Source organism: Hyaena hyaena, unplaced genomic scaffold, assembly GCF_003009895.1.
Source record: "Hyaena hyaena isolate Hyena2069 unplaced genomic scaffold, ASM300989v1 scaffold_698, whole genome shotgun sequence".
In the NCBI taxonomy this organism is placed as follows: Eukaryota; Metazoa; Chordata; class Mammalia; order Carnivora; family Hyaenidae; genus Hyaena; species Hyaena hyaena.
Window position 1 is genome coordinate 817,449 of NW_024081330.1, and position 13,312 is coordinate 830,760.

The following is a 13,312-nucleotide window of genomic DNA, read 5'->3' on the forward strand; positions in this document are numbered from 1 at the left end:
CTGGATGAATATATTACTTTTATGTAATTATAAATACATCCTCTGAAATGAAATTTTTTGATTGCAAGAATATAATCTAAAAGTGGATGCTAAGTATGCAAGTAGCAAATCACTTTCCTTGAGGAAAAAAACATCTACCATTCAATGACAAGTGTTTAACTTTCAGTCACTGGAAAATGAGAAACATTCTAAATCTAGTCTGAGATCCTTTTGGTAACATGTTGTATTAGCCAGAAACACAATAAGCTGCAATAACAGAAAACTTGACTACAGTAGTTTAAATAAAAAGGGATTTATTTTTCTTACCTAAGAAGAAGTCTGGAGAGGTGTGGGTGCTGATACTAGTTCAGTGACCAAAAATATCAGGCCCTACATTTCTGATTCGCTTAGCCTTGCCTCGGACTCTGAGGTTAGATGCCACAGCTCCAGATGTCATATCTACATTCAAGGAAGGAAGTGGGTAGAAGGATTGTTCCAGACCAGCTACCTCTGTTACTTTTTAATCAAAATAGTGAAAACATTCTTAAAACCATGGACTTACAGTTAAATTCATAGGCTACATCTAGGTCACATGATCATTTTTAGACACAGATAAGTCTGGGGGAAAAAGCTCCAGTGGAAGGGGGTAAAGTACTTTGTTCAGGGAGTTGGGAATGACTTTGGGAGAAGCAAACGGCAAAGTCAGCCCCACAAGGCAACATGAGCTGATGGAAAACAAGGCAATTTTAACCCTAATTGGGGATAACTTTTTTGCTGCTTATCTTTTTTTTTTAGGTCTTAACTTCTTTATCTTAAAAATGGAAGTTTTACTATTATTCACCAAACATTACATATTTGAGAAATAGAAGATGCTAGTAAGAATATAGTGATGGCTGGGGCACCCAGGTGGCTCAGTTGGTTAAGCATCCGACTTTGACTCAGGTCGTGATCTCACCCTTGGTGAGTTCAAGTCCCGTGTCAGGTTCTGCACTGACAACTCAGAGCTTGGGGCCCCCTTCAGATTCTGTCTCCCTCTCTCTCTACCCTTCTCCTGCTTGCATTCTGTGTGTCTCACTCCCTCATAAATAAATAAACATTAAAAATTTAAAAAAAAGAATACAGTGATGTTGCATAAACTACTTGGGGATGCATCTGAAAGCTCCTTGTTTCTAGGACTTTGAGCAAAGCATTTCAGCTCTCCTATGCATCAATGTTCTCTGTGAATTATACAGGTCCAATTAGATAATCCCAAAAGTATTTTTTGCCTTCTCAAATTATTACCTATGATTTGTGGCAATAATCCATTGATTAAATAAATGTCTAGAAATGCTGGAGTTTAGAAAATCGTTGAAATTAAGAATTAGAAGTGGTATAATCATTATAGAAAGGAGTTAAACATTGCTTTACCCTATGAGTAAGTACACACTTCTCAGTGTAAACACCAGAGAGATGCTTGCATTTGTACATTAATAAATATGTATGAGAATGTTCACAAAGATACCATTAATAGAGCAAGAAACCAGAAACAAAGAGTAGGGAATAAATAAATGCCTTGTAGTATATTCACACAACATACTATTTCATAGTAGTTAAGATGAATGAAGTACAGCTAGTTGGAACACCATGGATGGCTTTACAAGTATATTGAAAAGAAAACATAAGTCCCAAAAGATTATATACAAATGTCAATACTCTTTTTATAAAGTTAAGACAACTAAAACCAAGCAACACATTTGTTAGGAATATTTAAAAGAATATAATGGTGTGTTTCAAATGCCAATAAAATTATTACTGTAGGAATCAAGGTAGTAAGTACATTAGGAGGGAAAAGTTCAATGGACAAGATGGAGGAGTTTCACACAGACAGTGTTAGTTACTGTCAGTGTTCTGACTACCATATTGAATAGTACATGTATACATATTCAATATATATACATATTCATTACATACTGTATAGGATTGTAGTAAATAAGTAGGTAAGTAAATAAATACCTGCATAAAAAGTCCAGTAGTTTAATGATGGAGTATATCAAGGACCAAGAATTATGATTAATCCCATTCTGCTTATATTTCAAGCAAAGAAAAAATTTTAAAATCCATATCACCTATGGAAGGTCTTTAAGAAAAAGACCTTATTGAGCTAATGTTCTTCATTCCTCATTAAACAAATGGTGCAAAACTTCATCCACCAAAAAAAGAATTTCTTGACTATTTAGGATGTCTTCTATTAGAGTACCGAGTCATTTAACCAGTGCTAATAAAATAAGGAGGAAAACTGGAAATGTATAAGACCCTGTCCTGAACTCTAGTCCCTCTTGCGATAACCACACTCTATTCTCTTTGACCATCAGTCCCCATCCCTGTGCACTTTCTCCGGGGTAAGTTCAGGACAGTGAAATGTGAGGGTCCATCTACAGAATCTTCCTGAGAAGAAAGGAGATTGTTGAGATGACCAAATATTTACCATTTCAAAGCATGTCCTCTGCTAAGTACAATGAGAGATCATCAAGATATGTTTTAAACCACTCATAAATCCAGAAGTTAAACGGGAACACAGTAGATGAACACAGGCAAACAACAAGGTATTAAAATATACTGACACATATGCCCAAACCAAAGCAATTCATTTGTTCAGCATCACACAAACACACACACGCGCGCGCACACACACACACACACACACACACACTATTATTTGCAGTTATGGGCATGGGCATGGGGGATACATATCAGTGAATAAGATAAGCAAAATCTTTGCTTTTGTGGAACTTACATTCTACTAGAGAAGACAAAAAATATTCAATAAACAAATAAATAAATCAGATAATTTAAGAGCAAGAGTGAAGTATAGGAAATAAAAGCATGTATTATAGTAGAGATTAAGAAGAAAAACATGGCTTTAATGCACACGTGACTTCAGTCCTCTCACTTTTTTAGGCCTTTAATCCATGGAAACTTTGAGATTGCATCAGTGCTCATTAGAACCAAATCACAGCCCCTTATGCTTATAAAATTGACTTGTATCAACCAAATTCAAGTGTCATTAGGCATACACATGTGAAACTACTGAAACCTACCAAGATATGTGGAGAGCATATGCGTCTTCCCCAGTCAGCCACTCTGCAATCAGGCTTTTTTTTTTTTTTAAACTCTTCCCCAACCTCTTCCTTGAAAACCTTCCAAATGATAGGAGACCCACCCCTTCCCTAATGGCCAGTAGCTCCTGTAGAAGAGTACATTTCTTTTAACAGCCTCCATGATTCTGACATATCTGAGGATTATATTCTAAGGGAATTTAAATTTATACCTAATTTACATGGGCACAGATATGGAAAATCATGTTATATGTTCAAATACATATGTATATATAGATATTTGTTTGTATATATGTACATGTACATCCATCCCATCTTGGGATCCCATATTCCAGATGAAGTTTCATACCTAACTAACATCTTGGGATACCCATTCATAGATGATTCATAGATGAATTAATAACCATGCAGAAAACTTCTAGACTCCAACAAAGGTGTGACACCAGCCAAGGCATCAATTAAGTCTTAGTGAGAAGTTTACCACTTCCTGTATATACGTTTGTGATTGACTGTTTTCAACTTGTAAATCTGATCTAGAGTTGCTATCAGAAAACTGACCACTTCTGTACTCAAACATGACATCTACCTTTGATGTCCAACATAACTTGTCATCCCCAGGAGAAAAATTTGACTTTGGAACAAATTTCTTGAGCTTTCAGTTCAACACCTCTTGCTTACTAGGTAACAAAGGCAAGAGAATTTTCCAGGAAATCTATTATATGTCTATATGACCATTGCATTGATCCATTTCAAGACCAGAAAGATGTCAAGCAACAGCCCACATAACCAGAAGCGTTTGAATTATTTTAACATTTCATCAAATGCCTGACAGTCTTTGAAACACTCTGGTGAGATGCTGGTTGTAAAGACTATTGAACCTCTTGTTTATCTGCCTCAGTTGTAAATGTTTCAGACATAAAGAAAATACAGTAAAATTGGGGAGAAAATCCAAACAAGAAACAAAATAAAGTTAAAGCCATGTTTGTACGGTAATGTATTCTTGACCTGTCTCTCTGGCCATTTTTGAAAAGTAATATTTAGGGGCGCCTGGGTGGCTTAGTCGATTAAGCGTCCGACTTTCGCTTAGGTCATGATCTCGCGATTCGTGGGTTCGAGCCCCGCGTCGGGCTCTGTGCTGACTGCCAGCTCAGAGCCTGGAGCCTGTTTCAGAGTCTGTGACTCTGACCCTCTCTCTCTCTGACCCTCCCCTGCTCACGCTGTCTCTCTCTCTCTCTCCTAGAAATAAAAAAAAGAAAAGAAAAGTCATATTTATATAACCCACCTCATTTCTAAATCACTGTAGTTCAATCGTATTCTGTCCAGAACCATGATCCCACATTTCTTCCTTTTTCTAAAATAGTTCCCAGAACAAGTGTTAGCCCTGCAGCACATCCTGCAAATCAGACTCTCTCTCATACTGAATAGGGAGTTGGAGGCATTCTCAGGCTCTCATAAAATCTAGATAGGGGAGAAGAGCGTTACGAAGGGCTGGGATTATTTTGTTAGGGGTGCTTCCAGGCTTTAATTCTTTTGTGGTGGGGGAGAAAAGCTTTCATTTCAAAAGCAAAATGTCAACATTCTTAGCTGTCTATCACATTTTATGCAAGGAACTCAGTTTTAGATATCGATGACTTTTTGTGCAAGGAATTCGAAATTCATCTTTCTCTTTTACTCTAATAAAAGTAAATATACACAAAGTGTTCCAACCAAACTAATTTCAGAGCTATGTAACTAACCTTCAAAATAAGGTTTTGCCAAACAAAGAGATGATCCATGTTATAGCCAAAGGGCAAGTCAGACAAACAAAGAGATGATCTATGTTATAAAATATTTGTAATAATCCACTAATATAAGTGATATGTGAAATGTGGATATATGAATTGTTTGGCTTTCCGGGTAACTAACTGGAAATGGTACAAACTTTGATAGTCAAAGGACTTCTTCCAGGGACATTCATCTGTAATTCATTCATCTGTAAAAAGCAAAGGCTTTTTATTTTATATGGACAACTACCTACTCGGTATATATATCCTGAGAACAAAGCTGAAATGGACTGAATTGACTACATTTTCCTCCTTTCATCTGAGCATTTGGTCTTTGGTCTCATATAAATATTTGAGTACAAGGCCTTCTCAGAGTTCTTTTTTTTAACTTTAATAAAGAAAAATTATTTCTTCATTTCTAACCATAGCTAATGAAATGTGGCTCTGGGCAATACATCACCAGGAAAGGAGACGTTATACAACTTTCTGAGAATTGTCAGAAAGGGACAGGTCACACAGGTAGGATCAACAGAGGCTTGCAGCTGGTTGTGGGAAGGAAGAGAGAGGGAAGGGTAATACTCTGGATGTCAACTCTGAAACACAGAGCATTATGATTACCTGTAACCATGACTTTCTACTCGGATTGGCTTCTTTTATTTCCTTTGTTCAATTCACATTTCACAAAATGTCCAACAAAATGTCTTCAGCACCTCACCCCTTCTTTGTGTAGTATTGAGAGTGTAATTTTGAAACTGAAGAACAATGAACAACTTACTTGTGTTCATCTGTTTTTATATCATCGTGGCCCAGGGGCAGTATTTTTCTGTGGAGAGCCACCGTGGTGTTATTAATAAACAACTACTCTCCTGATAAATCAATATTTGACTTCTAATAAGTATGGGAGTGTCATTCTTATCTCTCATTCCTGGAATGCCAAGTGCTCATAATTTCAGTTTTGAACTAAAGAAAGTGGAATTATGGTTATAGTAATGGAAATGAAAGGATTTTTTAAATCCATTCTTTTGCTACAATGGAGATACTGTCAAAAGTTTTTTCAAGTTTAGATATCCCAGTTTTCCTCAAAAAAATTAAATAGATCCTAGTGAGGCTCCCATGACTTGGGGGAGTTGAATCTTGCCCTCTATGGAAAGTTATTATTGATTTCAAATTTTTGGAATCATGGCTACAGCTGGAAGATTGGATTCACCTTTTCTTGCTAAGTTCTGTCTTTGGGACCAATGGAATTCAGTTCCACTGCCAGTAGTATCTTTTAGCACATAAGGCTGATCTCATGGAAGTCATCTTCTTCCTCTGTTACATTTATTCCATATTTTCACCCAATCTTATCAGTTCTTTGTCTCCCTGACTGTCTTCCTTTCCCTATCTGTAATACATCTTCAAGAATTTGCCTCTAATTCTATGGCTTAAATTTTTACATCTATAGATGATTCTCAAGTAAACATTTCCATCCTAACCCTTCCAAGATATTCTATATCTTCCTTTCAATTACCTGCTGGACAACTTCACCTGATTTCCATCAAGCCCTTTGAAGCCAACAGATCCAAAATGGATCTTCTCCGGACTGCCCCCATCATCCCAGCTACTAGGTATCAAACCTGGCCTTCACCTTTTACCTTTCCCTCTCTCTTCCTTCCCACAGCCAGCTGCAAGTTTCTGTTGATCCTACCTGTGTGATCTGTCCCTTCCACTCTTTTTTTCCTTTCTAGATCCCTATGTCAATTCCTTGTCATCCTGGATCTATGGTGTGTGACTGGCACCCTGACTGGTTTGGATACTACCTACCAGCTCTGTGACCCACAATCCATTTTATATACTACTGCCAGAGAGCATCCCTTACTCTGATCCTCATAAACCTGCTTTCAATTGCTAGAGAATTAGGTCCACAGACGACAGTCCAGAATCTACAACTTTATCCAGGGCTCCAGGTCATTCCTCACTTCCTTCCTTTCTTCTTTATACACTATGATCTGATGAAACCAACAGCTGCTTGGTGACTGTTCCAGATGGGATTGCCTGGAAATCAGACTCTGAGGTAGAGAGTAGGGACACGCTGTTCACCAGGGAGGGAAGGGAGTAGGATTGGGCAGAAGGAGATGAACTTCCTTGCAGGCCCAATAGAGAAGGAGCTTCTAGAGCTGGTCTGGCCCTGAGAGTTGTCCTGAGTCAGGGTGGAGGGCTGGGCCCTGATTACCCCTCAGTGATCCACCACTGGATGTGGGTCACTTCAACACGTGCAGTTTTCTTCAATAGAGGCAAACTTCAAAAGGATGGACAGTTGATGCCCATCTTCTGACACTACCCCCAACAGATAGAGGAATAAATCTTTTCTGCTCCCTTTATTCCTCAAAGTGGATCTGAGCAGCACATCATGCACCCACCCAGGGATCCCTATCCACCCTCACGATTGATTCCCCCTCGTTACTTTTCTGTAAGCGCTGTGGTAAACACTAGCTCTCTCTCAATGGTCCTCTCTAACCTGTTTCCTTAGTAATAATACGCCTCACCCACTACATTTTCTAGTCTCTTTGCAACTAGGTGTGGCTATGTGACTAAGTTCTAATCAGTGCCTGTGATAAAAAGTGATATATGCAACTACCAGATCAGTAGTTGGGACTGGTAGATCCTCCATGTCTCCTTCTTACTTCCTGCTTCCTGGAAGGCAGATAGGGTGGTGGACACCGGAGCAGAGAATCTGTTCCATGGGATGGAAGCTCTGTACTAAGGATTGCACGGCAAGAAGATGGAGGGTGTGTGGAGTTACCACACATACCAGCTCTGACTACTCATAGAAGAAAAAAAACTTCCATTTTCTTTAAGCCCCTAGTATTTTGGTCTTTGTTATTGTAGCTGAACTTGTACATCCTATCTAGTTCAAGTTGCAACACTTTTCTCCCCATTGCCATATGTCCATAGTGCACCAATTGTTCCGATACTAGTTCAAATGCTCCCACACGGCAAGAAGTTGATTGATGTCCTTCCTTCACTTCTGTAGCAAGAAGTAGCATTTTCTTCTGCTGATCTTCCATAGTTTAGCTGTATTTCCTTTACCTAGTGTGACACTTTCATCATAAATGGTCATTCTTCCCCTATTTCTCAGCTCCTCTATTAAACCGTAATATCGTGTAGGGCAACATCTGGGCATCATATTTCCTGACCCACCATTACTAATTAAGCGCCTTTGTTAGTAGATTTTCATATTACTCGTTGACTCAGTGAAGTTCTTTTTCATACAGAATTGCACGTAGCATTTCTGTAATCTTCCAGCCAACAGTTTTGTAACAGAAAACTGTTTTACTCAGTAGAGGTAATGGAAAAATCCTATCTCTTCTCTACTTAACGTCTTGCAGATACTTCAAGCTGGTTTACATGTTCCCTCCCTCTTAGGTAGAATGCCATAGAACTGATTTTTAGGCTTTTCCTACAGTCCTGCTAGCCTCTCTCTCTCTCTAGTTCTAACCAAAGGTTAACATTTACATTTTGAAAGGGAAGATTCTATCATACAGACTCTCTGACCTTGGACACTCCCTGTCTCACAGCGGTGCCAGTGAGTAGTGGTTCCAGCAGTCGTTCTGGTTGAATCAGCCCACAAAGGTAGGCAGCAAGTGATTCTCTCCAACGATCTACCATTAACCGCACCCCCTGCCCCACTCATTTTCCTGTGTTATATGTGCCATATTCCATGCTCTCCTGGGTTCAAAAAAGATCCAGAGTTAGACTGCCTGTGTCCTGAGTCTGGCCTTGCCTCTTATTAGAATGATAATCTTAAGGAAGATGTTAAACCTCTTCAACATTGAGGGTTTTTTTTTTTTCAACTGTAAAATGGGGATAAAGAGGGACAATAAAGCAAGGTGGTTAGACCATGGGTTCTGGAGCTTATAATGCCTGGGGTTTCATTCCAGCTCCATCACTAACTGCAGCCCCCATCCTTGCACATACCCAGAAAGCAGTGGAAGGACCAGGAAAGACTTCATGGAGAAGGTAACATTTGAGGTGACACTTGGGGATGCACAGGAATTTGACTGGGGCTGTAAGAGGAAGGAGAAGCCTTCCAAGCAAAAAACAAAACAAACAAAACAAACAAACAAACAAACAAAAAAAAACAAGCTAAGTGAAGTCCAAGAGATTAGAAAGCACTTCCTTGCCCTAATGATCTGACAGTCTCATGCTCTTTTGGAGCCAGGAGAACACAGAACATGGTACACAGGAGGGGGAATGAAACACAGATCCTCAGAGAGATCCACTTGCTGCCTACCTTTGTGGGCTGCATCTGCAGTGGTGAGAGAAAACAAATGAAAGATTCACAAATAGTGATGGGGGGGTTATATCTTACTGATTAGATTATAGTTGTTTTGATTTTCTTTAAATTTTTGTTTTCCAATTTTTCTGCAATGAACATATAGATTTCCATAATTAATCAGAAAAAAATTTAAATTGTTCTTTCCTGCTGAATGTTTTTGCTTCTGCATGTCTTCACTCAGAAATTTTTTCCCAATTTCCCTGGATCCAGAAAATTACATAGGACCTCTGGATTGGCTGATTCATGCCTATATCTAATTGATTTTGAAAGTCAAAGACAGAAAGAAAGGCTGTCTTAAGATTTCTATGTATCTAGTCAGGCAGTTATGGTTGCCAGGTCACAGACATTCATAATCAACTGCAGACTCTCTCTAACAGATGGCAGACATGGCTTAGGATCCAGGCAGTCACTAAGCTGCCTTAGACAAGGTCTCAATGCACTGAGGAATGAGCCCTGAGAAAAAGCTGATTTGCCAATGCAGGATTAGTTCACTGTATACAAACGAGCACATCTGAATAAGCTTAGCACACAAACCACCACCAAAAGGAAGTACCTTCCGGCAGGCTGCTTTCAATGGCTGTGCCTCCACCAACACAAAACAAGAGTAAGTCAGCATGGTAGGTGGCAACTCATGTGAACACCTGCATGATTCTTCAGTGGGAAACCTGCAGCCCTGACTGGGAACAAAGCCACGTCTGTGTCCCCAGTGGAGCAGTCAGACGATTTCAGGGGGCCACGTGTGAAAATGTCTCACTAATGTATGTGGAAGTTACATACTAGGGGCCAATAGGCTCAATCCTACACAAAGACAGGTTCTGACTGCATCACCTTGACCCACGCAGTGCTTTTAAAATAGGAATTGCCTGCACCTTTTAAAAAATAGGAAGAACTCTGGATTTCTGGCTCCTCTGGAAACATAAATGGAAGGGACAATGGAAGAACAAATTTTCCATGTGGGGACAGTTGACTGGAGCTGAGTAGAGACAGGTGAGTGCTCTCCAGCCCAGCTCAGTTTCCCCACCTCTCTGATCTCCTATACTGCACTGTTCTGCTCATTTTGATAATTTGCCACCCTTGCCTTATAGTCATTTCACCTACACGGGAAAAGCTCCTGTGTACAGTCCATCCGCCATCTCTCTGGGAGTTACAATGGCCCCAGAAGGCTGGGTCTGTTGCTACAGACCAGAGGCATCTCTGACGTCATTTACAATCCAAGTTCCCTTTTTTGTGTCTTCACCATGAGACCTGGACCTGAAGAAGCAAGAGGTCTCCTGCAAGCTCATTTACCCCCTGAAGACTGGAAGCTATTTAAAGCTCCAAAGAGATCTGAAGAACCCTTGATATACACCTGATCATTCAGGACAAAGATTTTCGTGTTCTTTTGTTTTGCTTCGCTTTCCTTTGTTTTGCCTTGTTTTTGTAGGACCAATCGATTTACTCAGCTAATTTGGCTTTCAATGATCATCACAGTCAGATAAATGTTTCCAGAAGGACGGACTCTGTGGGGTCACAAGTTTAGTCCTTGCAGCCACACCAGGCAAGTGTGTGCGCACGCAATCAGCCGGGAGAGGAGCGTCGGCAGATCCCAGCAGGACAACTATTTTTGGGTAATGAGGGATCATGGCATTTGCTTTCTCTCCAGAAGTCACGTACGTGGCCAAGAACTTGTTCCAGTCAAGGAGCCAGATCTGCTGACAGATTTCAGAAAAGTTCAAGGAACGGTGGCCTTCTCCCCAAGGCATAAACACCAACTTGAGTGGCCAGGGACTGCAATTGGACTTGGAAAATACTTTTGACCCTTCATTAATTGAAGGATTTGAAGGACTTCCTAATGATGCTTTAAAAGCATTTGTGGTTTTTATTCACCCCCTCACTCTAGACTGAAATTGGCCAGGGATCTTTATGCGAAGAAAATATTAGAAGTTGACAACGATATATCATTGTCATTAGTAACTGATAGCCCCAAACAATGAAGACTGAGCCATGATGAGCACATCAGTGGGAAAATATTTCAAAAATAAAAGGTTCTGGGGCACCTGGAGGCGGGGGCTTAGTTGGTTGAGCACCTGACTTCACCTCAGGTCATGATCTCATGGTTCGTGAGTTCAAGCTCCTTATCAGGCTCACTGCTGTCACCATGAAGCCCACTTTGTAACCTCTGTCCCTCTGTCTCTGCACCCCCATTGCTAATGCTTTCTCTCCCAAAAATGAATAAAACATTTTTTAAAACTACAAGGTTCTGATGGACAATCTTATAATAATCATCTCCCTGAAAGCTAAAAGAATTCAGATATCTCAAAGTTAGACTCAACATTACAGGTTGTTCTTCCTCAAGATATTTATGAGCGAGTGAACTTCCATCAACCAAAATGGGCCCTGGTTAACATAACAGTAAGTGATCATGGCATTAGGTCCAATGACACAGCTTTTTTCTCAGATGTCACCTCCTCTGTGAAGCCATTTTTTATCTCAAGGGCAGAGATAGAGTCTCCCTCCTCTCTCCTTCTGAAGTGCCTAATACTTACGATGGCTAGGGCACTTATCACATTGTATTTACATGTTGCATCTTACTTCCAAGTTTACCAGCTCATCATTGTGTTCTTGAGACCTGACACAATACTGTAAGATCTTTACAGATCAAGTGTTTGTGAAAGGTAGGAAGAAAAGAAGGAAGGAGAGAGGGAGGGAGGGGGGAAGACTGGAAGAAAACACGGACACATAGCATTTCCTTGACCAAGGGTCTGAGCAGCTCTTCCTCTTGGTCTTGGCACGTTGCTTCCTGTGCCTTGAGTGTGTTTCCCACTTTATTAGACTAGTGAACTCTTGTCATTTCTCAAGATAGTTCAAAACTTACTTCTTTCAAAAAGCCCTCCTGCATCCCTCTCCTGCCTGCCCCACATGAGTTCTCCTTTCTTCTGTTCATGATTTTGTTTGTCACATTTATCATGTCTCTTTCTGCTGAATCGTGAGCAAGTTTAGACTAACTCTTTTCTTTTGTTCCTTCCATTTCTACAAGGAGTTCCCAGCATAGAATCTTAAGAAATAGTTGTTGAATGAATAAATTAATAAGTAGAAGGCCCTAACTCTTGCACATTAACCTGAAGGGTGCTTATCTCTAATTTCAAAAGTTACTTAAGAATTCCATTGTGGGCATATGGATTATCTACTTAATTATTCACATCAAAATTTTAACTCTAGGGCTGCTGTTCTGTGTCTAAGGAGCTTCTGATTTCAGGCCACCTTTCCAAGTCAGTTACCAAGAGAGCATGGGGTAGAACTCATTTCAATGTCAACTTCAAAAACAGAATGACTTACAGGAAAATGTATCAAAAAAAGATCGGATAATTCATTGAAAGTCAAACTTAAATGATACTCTCACATGCTTTCTTGTTTAAAGTATAATATTCATGTTATTTTTCTGAAGTTTATTTATTTCTTTTGAGAGGGAGAGGGAGAGCATGAGCAGGGGAGGGACAGAAAAAGAGGTAGAGAGAGGGAATCCCAAGCAGGCTCTGTGCTGTCAGTGCAGAACTGTGAGACCATGGCCTGAGCCAAGATCAAGTGTCAGACACTTAACCAACTGAGCCATGCTGGTGCCCCATTCATGTTATTTTAAAGTGCTCCTATATTTATTTTATCACATAAAATGACATAGAAACAAATGAATTGTGGTGAATGGACATAAAATTTCCACAAGATTATTTAGCTTGGGTAGAAGAGGCTCTTTGAGGGGAATCCTAAGTAAGGTGGCTGAGAGGATAAGCCGATGATAGCTAGAAAAATAAACCGGGTCGAGGTTATGAAAGGCGGCAGAAGTTTAAGTCATGTTATCAAGCTTTAACTTTATCTGATAGGAGATGAAAAGTCCCTGCAAACTTTCATCAGAGGAGCAGTGTGCACAGATCCGTGTCTTTCCTTTTCTGGGTGGTAGATGTATGTAAGATACCTGTGGCCAACCCAAGGTATGGCAGTGAGGATGGAGGAGACATACTGAAAGATATATAGAAAGAAGGAACTATCATTTGGTGATCAATTCCATGTGACGTGTGAGGAAATACTTCCTTCGACTGCTTTTGAGAAAATGATTTATATAACCAAATACTTCTATTTCCTCCCTATTTTCATGTCAAAAGTATTGCTAGCCATCCTCTTATAGA